Raw genomic sequence first — 18,601 nt, forward strand, 5'->3', positions numbered from 1 at the left:
AATACAAGACTGCTATTGAAAAGAAAGAAAAATGTTCTTAAACAGATACAATATGAATACAATTTCAAAAATACTACTAAGCTATCAAATGCACAAAATGTTTTCAAAACAAGTATTTTTCTGTTAACTAAGGAGAACAGAGAACTGGTACTAAATGCATGTGGCATCTCATTTGGGCTTGACATACTTTTAACCTTTCTGAATATCTCTAGTCTGAGGGATAGCTGCACCACTCATCTTCATTCGCTTTTTTAACTTGCAACCCATCAGGTGAAATAACGCAGCCTCAAAATTAGACTACGAGTTCAGTTAGAGGCAGGCAGGTATTTGGGTGACATTAAAATACAGAAAGCCCCAGGAGCCTGATGATATGGACTTCTTCATTTAAAAGCAATGAGACAAAGGTTTTAGCAGCATGCATTTGTAAATATTGCATTTTTTTAGATACAGGGTACATGCAGTTATGTAGCAAGCAAGCCAGAGTAGAAATCACCTTGCTTTCCAATGCAGCCAGATATCCACATAGCACATTCAAACACACATATGGTATTTGCGTCAGGATTAATGCCATTTTGTTAGTACAAGACCCAGCACAACTGAGGCCTTAATACAGATGAAGGTTCAGAGGTCTATTCAGTACTATGGCACCACCACCAAATACAATTATGAGTACATTTGTTTTTAAAAGCACCCCATTTGAGTGGATTTTCCCAGCCACTCACCCTTTACTGATGCCATTTAAAAAAAGGAACATATTTTGTCTGCTATCTTGAGGTTCCTAAAGTAAAGTCTTCAGAGAAAAAAGCTCACTTAGACACTCTCTTCTGTTGATCATGCTCAAGCTATAGGACTTGTTTGCATAAAGAAGTCAGTGCACAGTAAATTGAATTGTGAACTTAATAACTGTTCAGAGTTTTTACACTATTTCTCTGCTTGAACACCTACAGAGTGCTGTATCAGGCAACTTGCCTTAGAAAATACAAAGAGTTACCCCAAGAGTACAGTGGATAACAGGCTGTAAGTCCACACACTTCTTCATCTGTATTTTAACTTTCCTGTGTGGGTAAACTGAAAAATAAATACTCATCAGAGAACTTGAGAATTTAACAAAAATTAAACATCCAGGACATGACTGGGAAGTTCACCCTTTTTGCTGTTTTCAATATAACCTTGAACTGTAGGACACTATAAGTAAAACCACTTCGCTGATAGGATTAACTGCATTCACACTGTAGGAACATTTCTCAAAGGTGCAGATCTTCTGAAAATCTGAATGCAGCACCAGCAGCATGCAGTGTCCAACAGCTCTCAGAGAAACACCTTTGGCAATTCTCTGGGCTTTTATGCTTGAGCTATTGGCTGGAATTTCCCTTTGAGGAAATTTAGAGCCTGGATATAGTCTCAGAATTTAATAAAAGTGTTTGTTTTAACTTGATTTAATCTTCAGAGAAGGGTGAGGGAAATTCCAAGTGACTGAAAAGACACAGAATAACTGAAGTCTTTCGATTTTAAATCTGTTAGACCTTTAGCTAATTTTATGTGCCTCAGTGTGTGCACTTTCATATCCCCTAGCAGCTAGGGACTAGTAAGCAATCAATCCAGTCTGACATGTTCCTGCAAGTAAATGAGTTTGAAGAGTACCACGAGTCATTTTTCACTGTTTGTATAATCTACTGTAGTGCTATATGGGCAGGTGTACTCTCACTGGGTAAAAAACTAGCTGGGTGGCTGAGCCCAAAGGGTTGTGGTGAACAGAGCAAAATCCAGTTGGCGGCCAGTCACAAGGGCTCAGTACTGGGGCTGGTTCTGTTTAATATCTTTATCAATGATTTGGAGAAGGGGATCCAGTGCACCCTCAGTAAGTTTGCAGATGACACCAAGTTGGATGGGAGTGTTGATCTGCTGGAGGGTAGGAAGGCTCTGCAGAGCTCTGGATAGGCTGGATGAATTGGATGAGGCCAATTGTACAAGGTTCAACAAGGCCAAGTGCCACGTCCTGCACTTGGGTCACAACAACCCCATGCAGCACTACAGGCTTGGGGAAGAGTGGCTGGAAAGCTGCCCAGGAGAAAAGGAGCTGGGGCTGTTGGTCGACAGCCCACTGAATATGAGCCACTGGTGTGCCCATGTGGCCAAGAAGGCCAATAGCATCCTGGCCTGTATAACAGTGCAGCCAGCAGGACATGGGAAGTGATCGTCCCCCTGTACTCAGCACTGGTGGGGCCTCACCTCAAGTACTGTGTTCAGTTTTGGGCCCCTCACTACAAGACATTGAGGTGCTGGAGTGAATTCAAAGAAGAGCAACAAAGCTGGTGAAGGGTCTAGAGCACAAGTCTTATGAGGAGCAGCTGAGGGAACTGGGGTTGTTTAGCCTGGAAAAAAGGAGGCCGAAGGGGGACCATATTACTCTCTACAACTACCTGAAAGGAGGTTGTAGCGAGGTGGGGGTCTCTCTCTTTTCCCAAGTAGCAAGTGAAAAGATGAGAGGAAATGGCCTCAAGTTGTGCCAGGGGAGGTTTAGATTGGATATTAAGAAAAATTTCTTCACTGAAAGGGTTGTGAAGCATTGGAACAGGCTGCCCAGGGAAGCGGTTGAGTAACCATCCCTGGAGGTATTTAAAAGAAGTAAAGATGTGGTGCTCAGGAACATGGTGCAGTGGGACTTAGCAGTATTAGGTTTATGGTTGGACTCAATCTTAAAGATCTTTTCCAACCTAAATGATTCTATGATTCCATGATTCTATGTTAATGAGTGATGGCCTGTCCCCACACAATTGTAAGCTGTATTTTCTTGTTCTGATGTTTGCTGTTCTTTCACACAGTGAATTTCAATTCAAATAGGTCTAAAGATGGAAAACACTTGGGAAACAGTATGTTTTCAGAAGGTAGAGCTGAATCTTGGACTATTTTTAAGGTGTTTAGTAGGTTTGTTATTTGTTTGTGGTTTTGCTGATGTGATTCATGTTTGCCCAACCTCCTACTTTTGCATAGAGACCTCAGGTTGTCTGTGACACACCTGAAGAAAATTCAGCTCCTGCTTTATTAAACTCATCCAAATCAGATTTGCTGACTGAGGCTATCACCATGGTTGTGTGACAAGATTCTAAATAGAAAAACCAATTTTATTCCTCTATTCTACTCCCTTCTCTAATACTACAGCTCAGTTTCTCTACCTGATAAAACAATTATGATTGTACCTTTTCTACAGTAGCTACCCTGAACTTTAACCTGATGCCTGAGAAAAAACTTAATGAGCCTGAAATAGAAAATAATATACAATTAGAATTTAAAGAATATAGAGAATTTGAATATAAAATTGATTACTTTTTAAGAAGTGACATTATTGTTTATGCCACAGGATATACCTTAAGCCATTTCAGTTTATTATATTCTCTTTGAATGCTCATGTCTTTAGCATGCATTTGAAATTTTTAATAAGATTTTCTTGAAAAGGTCTTCCTATTGCATGGTGGATAAACATTAGACTTCTCAGCCAGCAGGTCTTGGTAGCATTAATAAAAGCAAACCTAGCTGAGAGAAAATGAGTTGATTAACCTTCTATGGGTGTGGATGAAGAGCAGCTGACTGGATGTGCTTATTTTGTGGCTATTATTTTCTGCAGTATGGTGCTTACACTGTACTTGTGTGAATCAAGATCGCCATCCCATGGTTGCTCACAGATTAGTTTTCATGGCGATTCTAGCAAACAACAGCTGTCCCCTCACCTTCTCTCTTAGCAGGGTAGTTGCATTTAAACAGAAGATATCACTTTGTCCTCACCGTATTTTAAATACTGTGTTTTGCCATGCTGTGTATTATGTTGAACTTCTTCCCAGCTGCCAAAAATCTGCAACTTTAATTGCCCATGGTAGATAATTTTCATAGCCCTGAAAAGTTACCTAAGGGGAGGAGAGCACAGGGAACAGATTAAAAAAAAATGTGGCATAGCCAGATTAAAATGAACCTGTAGTGTAGTCCCCCAAGCTAAAAAATAATAGCTATTTTGGCATCATAAAAGAAGTATTTTGGATGATGCCGCATCTTTGCTCGCCAAGCTAAATGTTGCAGCAGAGTTATGGCCAAGTTCATTCTTGAACCTCAATTTGGTAAAGAGACAAAATGTGAGGCTACAATAATTACGTATTACCATAGTACTTCACTAGTTTCTCACAGGAGGCGATATCTAATATTGCTTGGGGACCCATAATAGCTTATCCTTCATGGACATTTTTACAGATGGTTTCTAAAATAAGCTAATATCAACTGCTTGTTCCCCAAGCGTTGCCTATAGAATAGATTCAGAGCTCTCTTAACATAAGACTACAGTTTCTGTTTTCAATAGATATCCTCAAAGTAAATCCCAACAATTGGAGGCAAGGACTGAGCAGTTTTCTGTTTATGAAACTCAAGTAGCTGTTTGTTTGAGACTGCTTGTTGGTATGTGTCCCACTTGAAATGTTGACTGCTGTTGCCAATTTTTAAAGAGCGTTTATGTAATTATCTAATACGGGTTTCTGCTGAATGTGTAATTTGCCTAGACTGCATCGTGCTTGACACTAATGAAATCTGAAGATACACCCATATGTGAAACTCAAGGGGGCTGTTCTGCAGAGGAACAATCTATAAACGTAAGGAAATCAGCTGAACATATAAAGTCAACACACCTAAATTACTATGCCTTAAACTCCTCTGTGGATAATTTCATTCTTGAGTAGAGTAATTTCAGGGTACAGCAGACTAAGCCAAATGGCATAATTACTTCACAACTGAATGAGAACATCCACACTATGTAATAGGCTCTAATTTAGGAAGTGTGAAAACATCGTTTTGTGATTTTGGTTAGAATGAACTAAGAAACTACTTTCCCCAACTACTCATCACCATTCAGCAGTCAAAGATTCCTGCCTTTATCCATATGGCTAGTGCGGGTTGGATGAGCATTCCGATCTGTTTCAGTATAAATTTAGGAAAATGACATACCTTTTTTTTTTTAAAACTAAGTCATATAATTTGCCCCGAAGCTTTGAAAAAGTACTGTACTGGCTGAATTGGTAGAATAACGTTTGTTAGATGATACAGCAATAATGAATTGGAGGAAGTCAGGAGATACTATTTCAAGCTGCTGTGATAGAAGGTGAATTTCTTCATCCTCCGTAGTTCTTGCATTTTCACTGGCTAAGCTGGGATTGAACCAGAACTAACAGCAACTTTGCTTTATCATTTACCAAAACTCTTTTAAGTACATCTTGTTCTAACTGTTTTGGATTATAATGGAAAAATACTATTGCAGATATGATTAACTGTGCTCATATCATAGGATTTTTTCTTCATAAGGCGATGCCAGTCTGCTTTGATGCTGCATAGATGTAGGATAATTAGAAGCACTTTGAGTGCAGTTAAATTCATTGATTGTTAACAGCAGAAAGGATGCAATATGTTTTTTGATGCATGCCCATGCTTCAGCTAGACCATGGCCACAGCCTTGCTTAAATATGGTGGTATTTCTAGCACCTACACTCAGCCAGCGATTGGGATCTATCCTGCTTCAGTCAAACAGGCCAAAAAAATGTCCTGCCTCAGACATCTTGTGCGTCTAAGAAAAGACGTGGGTGCAGGCAGACCAGGGCACCAATTACATTTACAAATGGTCATGTTATACCCTCTAGCATAGCTAAATATGGCCACATGATGAAACCTCTAAATGTACAAAACTGCTTTGCCACTATACCTTGTAAAAGTGAAAACACTGTTAAGTGAAAAAGATATAAACTATTAATTATTCTATTATTAGTGTATATAATTTCATATGGAGGAAACACAGATGGTTGATATTGTACACTTGAAATCACCAGTTTGTTATATTGATAGTGCCGTATAGCCAGTAGGTGGCAATAGCTATTTAATTTAGTAAACTAAGGCAACTACTCTGCTCATGTTCTGGTTCTCATGTTAGCTTTGAACCTTACAAAGTAACTCAGTCCCCAGGACTCTTACCCAGTGTATCCTCAGCTTTATAGCTGAAGAACCTGCTGTGCAGACAGGCAAAGTCATTTGTCAGGGCAGTGTCAGAGCTGGGACTAAATTTAAGTTCTAGTCTCCTATTCTTCTATGTATTCTATATATTATCTCATTATGAACATCTCAATATTTTTCCTTACGTTACATACAAATTTGTGGTGTGTTCTAAAGCAGCTATGAACAAATACTTTCCCAAGGCCTCTCTTTCTACGCCATGTAATTACTCCTTTGTGCTTATATTGAGAGACATAGCAGAAAACTGTAGCTATGCATACTGGGAGTATAGATATAGTATCATATAAGATATAAAATTACCTTTATTTTCTGTGGATGATGCAGAATGTTGTTATCAACAGGATATGAAGAAGGAAGGGTTTGGACACAGTCCTTAAAACTGATTAGACTATAACAGCTGGAACGCTCAAGAGTTTGCTTGGGACAAAGCCATGAGGTGTTTTCTCAGATTAGTGAGACGTTACTTTCATAAAGCATTATGTCAGAAGTTTTGGGCAACAGTGCTGTTAATAACTGCTCAGAAGTGCATGTCAAAAACAAAAGGTCTGGTCCTTGACTTGTCGATAGATTGGGGTTTTTTTCTGCAAATAAACATCAGCTGGCTCTGCTGTTTGGACCAACTGTTCAGCATATCTCCAGCCAGAAATTTAATATGAGGTGAGAATGAAAGAGAATGTCCATGAGAGAAGAGGATAAACAAGAGGCAGATGGTCCATGTGTGAAACCTGCAATGCCAAACAGTGGATTAAGATGCTCTTTTAAAGTGCTACTTCACAACCTTAAAGCAACTGAGAAAAGTTACATTTCCACTAGCTAGAGAGTGAGAAAATTTATTCTGGTCTTCATCAGAACATCTCCCATTTGCTGAACTACTGTAGGAGCTGCTTGTCTAAAAAGTTACCTAACAGTAGCTGATTACTGCTCTGTAAGTAGAGGGAAAGCATAAAAGTGCCATTTCCCTGCATGGTTTGTCAAACCGATTACCAGAATGATCAGCTCTGGGTCAGAGCTAGGAAGCAGGTGAGACTCACAAGAAAACCATCTGAGCAGCCAACCATTTGCTCAGTCATAACAACGCATCAAAGGTTCTTCTTCAATCAGTGTTTCTGTCACAATGTTGTAGGATAGTCCCCATGACTGGAGTGTGGTCATGGGTTGTGCTCTACACAAAGTGGCAGCTCAGACGCATGGAGCTTTGCTATGGAAAGGATAGTAATTCTGTCAACAGTTTATGCTGTCAGAAGTAAAGTCACAAAGGGAGACACAGTGGTAGGAATCTGTTATGGGCTTCCTAGTCAAGGAGATAAGGTGAACAAAGCCCTCCTTAAAGGCTGTTCACAGGTCCTGCTTCCCATGGTGGGTCTTGAACCACTCTGACATCTGCTGGGTGGACATCATAGCACGGTGCAAGAAAGTAGTGAGATTTCCAGAGTACATGTGGGACAATTTTTTGATTTAGGTGCTGGATTGCCCAACTCTATGAGGTGCTCTGCTCACTTTCTCTCCTGAATATGTAAGGACTGGTACAGAATGGGAAGGCAGTCTTGGCTGCAGTGACCATAAAAAGATCCTGATGGATTTAAGGAAGACAAATAGCAGACTAAAGACCCTAGACTTCGGGGGCTTGTACAGGGAACTAGTAGGAGGGATATCATAAGAGGCTGAAGGGCTAATGAACCCAGGAGAAGTGGTTAACCATCAAGATTATTCTCTTTAAATCAGAAGAAAAGAAAAAAACCTAAAGAAAATGAGCAGATGTAGCAAGAAGTCATCTAGGCCGAACAGGAAACTCTGCCTGAGCCTATACACAAAAATCAAATGTCCAGCAGGTGGAAGCGGGGTCAAGCTAGCCATATGCAATATGGAAGCACCACCTGGGTATGCAATGTGGGCCTCCTACTGAACAAGGTGGACAATCTTGTGCCAAAGGATACAAAAATGTTCAATGTTTTCTTTGCTTTGGCCTTTACTCGCAATGTCTCCTCTCAAATTTATCTGATTCCTTTGTCTAGTAGCAAAGCTTGAGAGATATTACCCATGGTAGAGGATGGTCAAGTTAGAAACTACTTAGACAGATTGGATTTATAGTTTATAGTTTATAGTCCTGTATGGGATGCATCTGAAGGTTCTGAAGAAGTTGGTGCATGTCATTGCAAGACGCCCCTCTCTTATCTTTGAATGGTCATGGTGATAGCAGGTTTTTGATGATTTGAAAAAGAGAAATGCCATGCCCAGCTTCAAAAGTGGTGAGAAAGAGAATCTGGGAATCTGCAGGCTGGTAAGCCTTACCTCAGCCCATTAGAAAATTAATGAAAAAATCCTGTATGCCACTTCGAGTCACATGAAGGAAAGGAAGGTGACTGGGAAGACCCTGTGTGGATTTACTGAGGGCAAATGGTACCTGACCAGCCTATTTACCTTCTACAGTGAGATGATTGGCTCTGTGGATAAGACGAGAGCAGTACTTGTATATTATCTTGATTCTAACTATGTTATTGATACAGTTTGTTAGCAATCCTTATAGCCACATGGAGAAGATATGAACTGGATGCCTGGACTGTGAGGTGGCTAAAAGTGTGGAGGTCAGTATTTAGAAGCTTAATTGGCAGCCCGTTATAAGAGGCATTCCTCAAGCGTTGATGTTACGTATTATATTGTTTTTTAACATCTTTCTCAACCAACTAGATGATGGGATGCACACTCATCACATTCATGGATGACTCCAAACTGGACTGAGCTATTCATACACTGTACAACTGGACCATCATTGAGAGGGAACTTGACAGCTAGAGAAATGGGCTGGCAGAACCATCATGAAGGTAAACCAAGTCCTGCACCTGTGATGGAGAGACTTCATGCATCAGTAGGGATAACTACTACAGAAAAGAATATCACAGAAAAGAATGCTGCAGAGAAGTTGAACATGAAGTAGCATTGCACCCTTATGACAAATATATATTGGGCTACAGTAGCAGAAGCTGAAGGAAGTGACTACTTCCTTCTCACTTGTGAGGCTGTATTTGAAATAGCTTCAGGTTCCTTGGTACCTGCAAGATATTGACAAAGTGGGAACATAAGACATACAAGGAGAAGCAGAGAACTGTAATTGTTTCACCTGAACAAGTGTAAGGGTCAGTGGGTCTAATTGCTGTCTTCAGCTACCTAATAGGTAGTTACAAAGAAGATGAAGATGGATCTGGACACTTCTTGGAGGTGCACAGTAGTGGAACAAGTGACGATGGACACAAGTTGCAGCAAAAATATTCTGACTGGATGTAGGGGGGAATTTGTCACCGTGGGAGGGCTTAAGCACAAGAACAGATGCCAAAGAGGCTTAGGAATCTCCACACTTGGAGATTTTTGAAACTGATCTAACATGAAGTTGGCCCTGCTTTGAGTAGATTGCACTAGGTCACCTCAGGAGGTCCCTTTCAGTACAGTTTTTTCTGTGAGTTTGGTTTCTGTGTGGTTGTCTTAATAAGTCCTTAATGCAATTCTTAGTAAGCTGGATATGTTTCATAAAAAATGATTAAAATTTTTAAAACGCTGTAATTCTCCATGAAAGTCTCCAGGTAATAAAGGCAATGAGAGGTGTGCATTCATTAATCATGCTTGCCTATGCCCGAAACAGAAAAGATTTCAAGTATGTATCAGTGCCCTGAGGGTGCCACCAGCCCTGTCTGGCCCCCTGGGGCTCCCCACCCTGCCCAGGGTCCCATGTCAGCCCCCCAGAGCCACCAGCCCTTGCCCCAGAGATGACGCAGTGGGCCAATCTACAGCTCCCTGCCCTGCCCCCATGTCCTGGCTTGGACCTGTGCCTGTGGCTGTTCCTGTCCCCAGGGAGGTGCCTGATGCCCAGGGCTGGGGCTGCCCTGAGCCTGGTTAGGGGTGGGATGGGCCCTGGTTGCCAGGCCCTGCCATCACCCACCATGGGGAGCCCCCACACTCCCAGTCCCTGTGGAGCCCTGACAAGTTCCTGCAGCATTCTGTCTATGGCACGGAGAGCTTTCACTTAATGACAAAATTATTTGTATTGAAATGTTGTGTAGGACACCATAGAGAATCTGCTGTGAATTTCAAACAAATTCAGTCAGTCCTGTTCTCCTGATTCCAAAATTGCATCTTCCAAAATAGAAGATGGCCTTTAACTTTTGTAGTTGTACCAATGGCTTCATCTTGGCTGCTTCTGTGTGCCAACAGGGACAGAATCAAAAAGCTGAAGTGTTTTAGTGTCCCAGGAGCCAAGTTCTTCTCACGGATGGCAGGAAAATGGAGAAGGTGGCCCCATCTGGGATAAGGGGAAAATCAAGGTGAGACCAAAAAAAATAGAAAACAACAGAATTCTTGACAAATCTGGTTTCCCTTTAGCTGTGCTATGTGTAACAGCAAGTGTGCAAAGAGGCAGTGGTAAAGCTGAGCCAGGGCTTCCCTTCTGAAAATTGCAAATGGATCGTACCTCAAAAGAAATGTTTCATGGGAACAGGACGTATTTCTTGCCAGTTTAGTCAGGAAGGGTTTCTTCACTTCATGCTAGAATATCCAAGTAGGCGCAAGTGTCTCACAGCCACATTTCAGAAAAGTCATGAACGGGACATTTGCCCGGTGTAAGTCTTACATTCAACTCTTGCTCTGATGCAGTTTGCAAAGGGCAATGAAAACTGCCTTGAACATGAAGGCTATCATTTGAAGGGGTTTTTTTTGGTGGCAGATTTCTTTTACTGCTCCTGTTGGAGCTCTTTAAGTTTAAATATTTTAAATAAACATTGGAGCAAAGAGTTGGACGTGACTCTCCCGTACCCTGTGTGAAAGATCTAAACATGGGGCTGTAAAGACATTTTGAGGGGGAAAGACAATATCTGAAGTCTCATTTTCAGGACTTAACACTGATTCTTTATATCCTTGCTGTGACTATTCTGGGATTGTACTAGAAATTGATCACCGATTGTCTTTTCTTTCATAGAAAACTTTGAGAATTTCTTGGAGAGAAAAAAATCTCAAATATATTCACAAAATGGGGTTTTTCTTCCCCAAGCAGTTTATCTTGCAGAAAAAAATGATCTCCCTTGCTGAGCCATGCTGCCAGAACTCTTCATTTTCATGAAAGGAAATTACAGTTCCTGTGATGGTGCCACAAATTATATGGACGGTTGGCAGCACCAAATCATTTTTGTTTGATTAAACATTTTCAAGCAGAGAATAAATAAATCCTCATAATAAATGAGGATTTGGAGAGGGGTAATAGAGAACTGTGTTAGGGTATTGTTACCATCCTAAATGTGTATGTTACCAAGCTATAGCAAGATTAACTAGCATGACTACTTTTCTCCACACAAAGGGTGGATCAGAGCCAGCAGATGTGGTGTGTCCATGTCTAGTGAGGGGGGAAATGCCGTTATATATGAGGAAGTCACAGGAGCTAAGGACTTCTCTTCTGTTTTCTGCTACAGACTTCACTGTGAGATATTGACCTCAGTGCAAATTCAGCTCATGGAGAAAAGACCCTTACATATCTCATTTCCGAAGGCTTTTATTGTGTTTCAATACTTGATGGTACTGGAATATATGTAAAGATTGTGAAAGAGTCACATGGTATCATCTCCTGTCACTGAAGTGAGTTTTCTGTTGTTTTATACCTGAATAAACACATTATTTAGGACTTTGCTGATGACTGGTATCTCTGACAGTATGTCAGTGAACTCCTAGCCTGACCTTAAAGCAGCAGCCAGATTGTGTTGGTACAATTTCCTGCTGTACAGTTAGGATTTTACATGCTTGAATTAACACTTTGCAAAGTTCTGGAGAAGTGACAGTTTGCACAAGATTGCAGGGGATGAAAGATGACCTTTAAAAAACCACACAGCATACTGTCTAACTAGAGTGAATGTCCATATAGGCTGGTGACCTCCAGGTAACAGCCCAGATTGTGTCTTGGACATCTGGTAGCAGAATGCTGCCAATGTATGATCTTTTTAGTTGGTAATTCAATTTTCTAGGGGTGCTTAGGAATGCAAAGTGCCTCACTTTAAGGTATGACTGAGACTGCAATTGTTCATTCAGGCTTTTGCCTCTGGAAGTGCAAGGAGTTTGCTTTTTGGATAACCTCTTTCTAGGTTTTGTGTGGATAGCAGTTGACTGATGGTGCTTTTTTTCTCCCTTGTCACACTAACGCTCAGAGACTTTCATTCTGAGCTATTCTATTCTACCAGGGGAAAAAAAAAAAAAAAAGAAAGACTATTCAAGGGTATGTCTATTTTGCTAAATAAAACAGGACCAGCTTTCTAAACTTTAGCCCTGTGACCAAGAGTATGGACAAGTTGAGGTCCAAACTGCTTATGGACAGCCCCCTCCAAAGCATGTGTCTTCTATTTAGAAGTATTAAGACACCTTAAGAAAGCAGGCAATATGTGTGTGACAGGCTGCAGATGCCTACAAAATGCCACTTCTGAATGGATTTCTCCATCTTTCAAGGAAGCCTACACAGAAATTATCTGTTAACACAAACTCAGTTGAATATCCCTAACCAATGACTATTTTATGACTGTAGCAACTTATGCTTAAGGACCATGCTGATGACCACCTTTTTTATTTTGATACAAGAAAACCTTTCATATTAAATGAGATGGTTAATTCACTGGGGCATGTTTAATGTGGTGGAATTTGCACCCAGTTGCAACATCTGGAAGTTAACATTACAGAATGAATAAGTTATATTATGAGCCGAGACCCCCAGAGACATGTGGGTGCCTGAGTGTCTCCCTTCCAGTGAGTGAACTGTGGTTGGTTTGACTGGTGGTGGCGGGTGCACGGCATACGCAGCTCAGAGCTAAGTCTCCAGGCATCCAGTAAGATGCTTGCCAGTAAACGATGTATTCTATTTAATCCTCTGATGATGAATGATTTCTTCACCATAAGGTATTTACCTTCTTGCATTGCTTTCAGATTTGGGGGCTTTGTAAAAACCTGTATCAGAACTGCCGTGATTCCCAATACATCAGTAGTGTGCAACTTGATTTCTTCTGATTATGATAGAGTGTGGACTGAAAGCCAAGCACATCGTAAAAGTACATTTCAAAGCAAAGAAATCCATACATGTAAGTCAAGCCAATTAATACTAAGGCATAATCAATGTTATTTGGCCAGTGAATAAACTCATTAAGCAGCTAACAGTGAAGAAACTGGAGTTCCTCTATGCACACAAGCAGAAATCTATTGCATAGAGATTATGGAGCTTGTCTCCCTGTGGGTTTGTGCAGCAAAAAGCCTTACACTAGCTACATATGCTACTAAAGATATCAACATTTTGTATTTCCTTTAAACATTTATTTTCTGTTTTTACAAGAGGCAGTTACCTTGGGAAAATAACCCAAGTGGTAGATTTCAGCAGATGATAAACTCTTACCTACGCCTCAGCTTTCTTCCACAGGAATCCTGGTGATTACTACTTTGCTAATGCAGGAGTTGAGCCGGAAAAGCAGCTTTGAGCAACACATAGGACATGATAGCCACCATTTGCCCTTGCTTGGGCCAGTCCACTCTTATCCCTTTATTTTAATAACTAGGTTCCCGGTGAGGCGGGATCCTTGCTAAGCCTTATAGAATGTGCCCTTATACCGATATTTTTGTTTTCCGCATAGACATTTTTTTGCTCAGGTATTTGTTTTTAACACTGCTTTAGATTTCCATCACTACAACATTTGAGTGTCTCAGTCTTTGATGAAGTTTTTTCTTTCTGCTTCCGTATGAATCGGGGAAGGCTTTGTGGTTTGTTGGGGGTTTTTTTGTGTTTTCAAATCCTAGTTGCATGGGGAGAGACCAGAAGCACAGAGATTGTACGGCTCAGATTCTCAAACCCAGTGAGGTGCCTGACTCCCACATGGCAGAAATTCCTCTGTGTGTTGGAGGGTCTGAGTGTGACTTGGTTGGAATCACAGAGAAAGCACGTGGCTGACCGGAGAATGTGGACAATGAATTGGCCTCCTGTGTCTCTAGTGAAAATGGGCTTGGTGGGCACACACTGAACAGCTGTTTGGCAGCAAGAAGCAAAGACAGTGAGCAGGAGGGTTTGGAGAGAATGCTACATCTCAACCTATGGTCTTTAATGGGCCTAACCTGATCTTCTTTTTCAGTGTGGTAGTACCTTACAGCATGAATTATTCTATTGCACTCAGAGGAGGCAGTTCATTGGAAGATATTAAAATTAAAAATAGAGTTGCATTTTCAGGAACTGTGTGGCAAAGGAAGGGAAAAGAAAGAGTGTTAATGCCAAACATTTTCAAGGTGTATATATTTGTGTCATTGCTCCCAGTTTCTGACTCGGTAACAACAACATATGTACCAAGTGGTGAATTTTTCCTGAAGTTCACTGTTCTGACTGCCCTTGCTGAATGAATTTTGTTAATCTTCACTTTAAGAGCACATCTCTTATGGTCTTCATACATCTTGCTTATATATTCCCTTTATTATACCCCATTTAGCTGGGCTGTTTTAATTCTGAAAATTACCAAAAAATAAAAAATAGGGACATACTAAGACATGCTAAGTTTTTTAAAAAAGTTTCCAGAGGCTTGAACATGGCAACAAAGCCTTAGGAACAATCTGACATTTTGGTGGAGCAAAAGCTTCACTAAAAATGTATTGTGAAAAGATACAGATAGATTCCAAATATCCCTGTTGTACTTCCGTAATGTTGTTTAAGTTTAAATCAACCTTTTGGAAACAAAATTCATCTTCAGAACAGTGGCTCGGGGTATATAATCTTCACATACTATAGACTAAGAGTATTAGATAGACCCTATGCAAATTAATAGAAGCTTCACTGAACAACAGTGCCTGGCTTATCATATATTTTAGCTGCTTCTGCCTCTCAGCCAGAAAACATGAATGCGTATCTGGTGAAAATGTGCTTGGTGCTCAATGACCTTTTTAGTTCAAGAAGATCCATCTGTCTTTCCTTTTACTTTGCGCATCTTCACCACGGAAACAGAATTCAAGGAAAATGAAGTTTCAGTTTTCAAAAAACTGATGCCTAAGACTAATTATGTGGCTTCTGTTGTGAAAAAGGCAAAAAAAGCAGCTGAATATTTTGTGGCTTAATTTCAAGATTCCCATCAGTGTTATAAAGAACACAGTTGGGTTTTAATTACTGCCTTAGTACTACCAAGATGATCTAATAAAGCTGGTTATTTTGGTGTTTGCTATTGCTTGTTTCTTTAAAATAAAAGCAAAAGTATCTTCCAAAATTATATTAATATATTCTTTTAATTACAAACTACTTCACTTAATTTTTTATAAGCTCTATAACTAGTTCCAATTAATTCCTAATTCCTGCCCATAACATCTGGATATTGCAGTAGTGCACATGCACTAAAAACGTACATTTAGATCAATCATATCCTGAAGCTTCACGTGGATGAAACCAATATTCCTCCAAAAAAGAGAAGAAAGTGAATATCCATGCTGATTCCACCCTAGCCCAATCATGCACTAGGTGTGATGTTAGGTGTTTAACAAAAGAGAAAAAAGAAGACTGCCACACTGGGAATCCAGCCCACAGCTTTGATCCTTTAAATATATTTTTAAAAATTCCATAGGCAGTGAAAGGTGAGCAGTAATATTGTTCTGCAGATGGGGAAAACTGAAGCACAGAGGGCGAAATATGTCAGACTAATACAGTGGCAGAACCAGTAATGAAACACAAATATCTTGCTCTGACAATTTACTATGCAATTTATTCAAAGGTCTTTGGGCATGTCCTTCTGTAGTGTTTCAGGCTGATAAAGGTTATGTTTATGGTAAGTCCACACTTGCACTGTTGTGCAAACCCCAAAGGCCCATGACACCCCTTAATTGCTTCTGGAGCCCTCCCAGAGCCCCTGGAGCTCAGAGGGGAGCTACCTGCCTCTGGGTCGAACGGCAAATCACAGCTGAAAAGGGGTTTAAGAAACTGATTTTAGCTGCCTCTCGGCTGCTCGCTCCCTGGCTGAGACCAGAACCCATCTGTGCAAGCATCCTCCTTCATTTCAGTCCTGGCAGCAGGCAGCCGTCTCTGCTTCAGAGCAGTGCCACTAGCTGTGCCTTCCAGGAACAGAGGAGGACAGATGAAATGTGTTCTTGCAGGTCTGCGACTCACCCTGTGACTGGCCCCAGCCACAGAGACAACATTAGCACAAACAGGAAAGTGGGAAAATGGAGTATCCCCAATGAATGCCAAGTTTAACTGCCATGAACTGTTCATATTTCAGATGTGTTCGTCATGCGATGCGTGTTTTCTCTTTAACATAATTCTCTTCATAGATGTTACTTTTAACACTGTTCCCCCCCCCCCCCTTTTGGGCTCAAAACTTACAGTTGACTTAAAATAAGCATAGATTCTTCTGCTTTTTTTGTTAGGATGAGAAACCAGTGAGATGAAGTCTTTTGTGATAGGCTCCTCGTACGACCCTTCCAATGTGGCCTGTAACAAGGGAGTAGTGGAAATTTTATGAGGAAGCCCATAAACTTTTCAACTTTGGTCAAGCCTGTCATTGCGTGTATTTTATTCATGTCAACTTGTTTCCCACCATTCTTAGCTTTTCAGTGACCCCACAAGCCAACACTTGCTTGAAAATGTCACCCTTGGAGAACAGTTTGATACCAAATGGCCTCTGTTTCTTTTCATTTTCTCCTTAGATCTTAACATGCTTTTTTTCTGAGGGCCACCAGTGATAATAATCACCCCCTCTCCAAGAACGTGAGCAAATAGCTCTGGGGTGTTGCTGTTCTTTATGTAAGGGAGAGTTGGACTGGGAAAAAAACAGAGGAGGATACCACTAAACCAGAAGACTGCCAGATTGTTTCGGTGAATCCACGGCACTGTGTGGCTGCGCGGTATTGTCTGTGTAATTTAAGGGATGGTTTCCACTAAAATCGTGTCCTTGTCATATGTGACTGCACAGAAAATAGCTTCCCCGCTCCCGCTCACAGCTGCATACACGTGTGTAACTTGTCTTTGTCATATGGGGTACGGTGAGGGAGGGGCATGGGAAAGGCTGTCCGTCTGATTTTCCCATTTTCCCTCAGCAAGAGGAGGTTCCTGTGTTTGCTCAGCTGGGGAGCCTTGGCCCAGGCTTTCCTAGGTCTCCTGCTGAAGCGGCACCAGGATATAGTGCTCAGCCCAAGGGCTCTTCCCAGTAGGAAGGGGATGGCAGCTCCCGCTCTCTGAAAGTGAGAAGGATGTTCTGCAGCATAAATAGCAAAGCAAGAAGTGAATATTCAGAGCTGAGAGTCTGAGGTGAAGCACAGACTCTTTCTGATATGTTTTCATTTACGAAGAAAAGGGGGTGTTTCATAGCATCTCGGTGCTCTTTGTTCAGGGTTTCTCAGTGACTCCAGAGGAAATGCCTGGGAAGGAAAACCAGCTTTTGCTGGGAGCTGGGAGTCTGAAGCTCAGTCCGGATCCCCTGTCGTTTCAACAGCCTCCTGGAAGGGGCGGCTTGTCTTTATTTAAAGAGTTATGCAAATCTGATTCCAGTCAGTGCGTGTCAGTGAGGAACGCAGCCTGTTGTCCTCACCCGATGCCCTTCTCCAGTGAGATGTCCAGCTGACGTATTGCACAAAAAAAAAGTGGGGGTGGCGGGAAATTGTCTTCCTTTTAGACAAATTTTCATGCCGGAGGCAGTTTCCTCTCTTCCAGCAGCCCGTGGTACACGAACCCGGCATCACCTACCCTTGCACCAGGAGCCAGACCCGCCCTCGCTCCCCTCCAGGGCCGCCCCGGCCACCAGCGCTCCCCCCCACCGCCCCCTCTCCCCTCCGCCGGGAGTCACCGCCTGCCCCCCCCCCCCCCCCCCCGGTGAGCGCAGACCGGGGCGCGGGCGGCTGCCAAGCGCTGCTGAGATCACAGGAAACGGGGAAGGGTTAGAAAAAAATAAAATAAAAAAAAAAAAAACACCAAACCAAAGCTCGGAAATGCCTCGGGAAGCGACTTTTCCTCGAGAGAGAGAGGGATGGGGGATGGGGGGCCGCCCCCCCCCCCCTCCGGCCCCGCCCTGATCGGGACCAGCGGTTGCGGCGCCGCCGGCGGCCACCAGGGGGCGCCCAAAGGCGCGGAGCCGCCACGGGGACCCGCCCCGCCTCGCCCCTCCCCGTCGCGTCGGGTCCCGCTGTCGCGATTAATCCCGCGGGTGCGTCGTGTGTCGCCGAGACGGGCGTGGAGGCGGGTGAAGGAGGGGCGGGCACGGCGCCCCCGGGAGCCTTTGACAAAGGGGACCCGCCCCTACGCCCCGGGAAAGGGGCGAAAGTCTGGGGGAGGGAGGAGCGCGGGGAGGGATGCTCGCCTGCGGGCAGGCGCCGTCGGTACGAGCAGGGATGCGCCCTGCTCCTATCTATGTCATTCCGGCGTCAGGGACTTTGGGGGGGGAAGAAAGGAGACGGTGCCTGCGGGTTACAGGGGAAGGGGGACCCGGCCGCTGCCTCCCCCAGCAGCAGCTGTAGCAGGTCCGGGGGCATTTTGGGAGGAGTGCTACCCGGCTAAATTCGCATGCATAAACACCCTGCAGAGAAGTGCACAAATGGCTGTATGTGCCCACGC

The sequence above is a fragment of the Numenius arquata genome, chromosome 1 (genome assembly GCF_964106895.1).
Source record: "Numenius arquata chromosome 1, bNumArq3.hap1.1, whole genome shotgun sequence".
Taxonomy (NCBI): Eukaryota; Metazoa; Chordata; class Aves; order Charadriiformes; family Scolopacidae; genus Numenius; species Numenius arquata.